General features: G+C 62.1%; 1 protein-coding gene across 1 annotated transcript in view; it reads left to right on the forward strand.

Moving 5' to 3' along the window:
* Positions 1–700: 700 nt before the first annotated feature.
* Positions 701–2,435, forward strand: part of DDR1 (discoidin domain receptor tyrosine kinase 1) — a 21,272-nt gene continuing 19,537 nt past the window's right edge. Inside the window, exon 1 of the mRNA XM_008575330.1 lies at positions 701–1,050. The gene's annotated coding sequence lies outside the window, so the exon portion shown is untranslated. The remainder of the gene's footprint in view (positions 1,051–2,435) is intronic.

Raw genomic sequence — 2,435 nt, forward strand, 5'->3', positions numbered from 1 at the left:
CAGAGCTACATCTTCTCTTCCTCCTCCTCCACTCCCAGGCCTCAGTTTCCCACTTGTACTGGTGGCATCAAGGTCTGACTCATGCCCAGAGCCTTGTCCACTCCCTCACCCTGCCCCCACCAGTCGCTTCTCACCCTCCCCAGCTGCTGAGCCAGCCTGCTCCTCAACAGGCAGCTGCAACTCTGAGACAGAGACTGCAGCCAGTGTGTGTGGGAGGGGCCCATCTGGTCCATTCTCCCTCTCACTGGTCCTGCTGGGCTTCCCTGCAGTGCCAGGTGGTCTGCAGGCCCAAAGCTGCTCTCTCTCTTCTACGCGCCTCTCCACATTTTTTTAGCTATTTCCCCTCCTCTCCTTCCTGGGAAGGAGGCCATTGGCTTGAAGTGGAGGGAAGCCAAGGATGGGAGGGGATGAATGGGGGAAGGGAAGAGAGTCCTTTGGGGGTTCCAGAGGACATGGAAGGCCTCTGGGTTTGTGATGCAGGGGATGTGGGATGGGCTCTGAGGGACATGGATGGGTGGGCAGGCACTTTTGGCCTTTGGCACTGCTCTATGGGCCCCTGGCTGGCTGGGATTTCCCTCTCTGGCCCCTGGGAATCTCAGCTCCGAGCCCCGCATTCCAGCCGGCTCCAGCCCCCTTTCTGTTGTCACTTGACTCCACTCTAGGCCCCAGTCCTGCATCCCTCCCACTCCTCCAGTCCTGGGCTTGGGCGAAGTGGGCATCACCAACCAGGAATTTCTCCTGAAGGAGTGAGCAGAGGGGACAAAAGTTTCAGGACTCTGGCTTCCTCTGCTCTCACCAGTGGACACCCCCTGTCTTGCACTGCCACACCACCTGGCCCGGGGTGTGGAATGTCCCACCAGGGCGTGAGGGGCTGTAGCTCAGCCTGGCGCTCCTGTCCGGGGCTTCCCCAGTGCGCAGCTCCTGGAAGGAGGAGCTGAGTGCCCGCCCAGGTGAGGTTACTTGGGAAGCCTGAGCCCCACCTCCAGCCTGGCTCCACCCTCAGGCCTGCCTCTCCCAGACCCAGATTCCCCAGCGACTGTCTCCAGAGGGGTAGGTGCTCGGGGATCCCCGGGGCTTTGGTGGGAGGGGAAGACAGGAAGAGGCAATTCTCACAGTGACCAAGGGGACTGTCTGTTAGCAGGTCCCTCAGAAGTTGGAGTGTCCTTGGGTTTGTGAACTTGTGTCCATGTGTGCCTTGGCCTCTCCCAAGGGCCAGCCTCTTCCTGGTAGTGCTTTGTGTACTTGTCTGGTTGGGACTTTGTATTTCTTTCTTGGGACTGTTGTTTGGGACTGCAGGTAGGATGTGAGTTTACTTCTACTGTGAGGAGCAACGGGGTGGAGATCTGGATGGAGTGAGAGAGCATACTGGGATGGTGACATTATCTAGATGGCTGGCAGGTGTGGGGCTGTGGAGAGAGGTGGGAGTGCAAAGTTAGTGCTGAGTGGGGTTGGAACACCTCCCAGCACAAGCTCTTCTGCAAACCCCCTTCCCCTAACCCGCCTACCACCCAGCAGTCCTCTCTCTCACTTGATTTGTCTACCCAGTCTCCTTGTGCTCATCTTCTCTGGGTCTCTTGTTCCCGTTCCTTTTGGCCTGTGTCTGACTTTCACCCTGCCTCTGTCCTTCTCCTCCCCTCCACCCACCACCCACCTTGTCCTGGCTCCATTTCTAGCCCCTCCTTGCCGCTGATCAGACTCCCTGTCCTCCACCAGGGCCAGAGCTGGCTGAGCCTGAGGGAGGCTCGCTCTGAGGAGGACTCCTGGGTCCCCAAAAGGGAGCCCAGGGAACTCGGAGTCTGGACTGGGAGGACTAGGGAGTGCGCTGCGAAGCTGGGGAGAGGAACTGGAAGGAGTGGTAGAGAGATGAAGGGGCTAGGAGAGAGGCGGCCGGCCATCAGGCTCTGGGGCCATCTAGGTTGGGCTGCTGGGGACAGGAGCCCAGAGGGTGCCAGAGAGAAGCTGCGGTTGGCGGGGTGAAAAGAGCGAGTCTGGCTGGACAGGTGAGCCCTGCTCCCTTCCCCCATCCGAGCTCCCGCTGCAGGGCTCGGCGCCGGGCCTGTGGGAACCTGCTCTGTCCTCTGTGTCCTGGGGCTGCTCTTCGTTGCCTCTCTCTCCAGGAACCGAGCCCAGAAGTAGGGAGGGGGCCATCCCCTCGTGGGGCCTGCTGGTGGGGGAGGTCCTGAGCGGCGCTGCAGCCGGACCCGGGGCCTGGGTGTTGGTTGTTCTCATTTGCGGGGAACACAGGAGTGGGCTGTGAGTGGGGGGCTGGGCCCGGAGCGGGCAGGGCGCGGCGACCTGGGCTTCCCGGGAGAGTGCGCGGCGCGCGGAGGGGACCGCGGCTGGTTACCTGGGGAAGGCCGGACGCGCGGGGGAATGCGGTGGGCGTGGCGGGGCGGAGGGGAGCACGGCCGGAGGGCGGCGCTGGGCGTGGGAGC

The sequence above is a fragment of the Galeopterus variegatus genome, unplaced genomic scaffold (genome assembly GCF_000696425.1).
Source record: "Galeopterus variegatus unplaced genomic scaffold, G_variegatus-3.0.2 Scaffold1170, whole genome shotgun sequence".
In the NCBI taxonomy this organism is placed as follows: domain Eukaryota; kingdom Metazoa; phylum Chordata; class Mammalia; order Dermoptera; family Cynocephalidae; genus Galeopterus; species Galeopterus variegatus.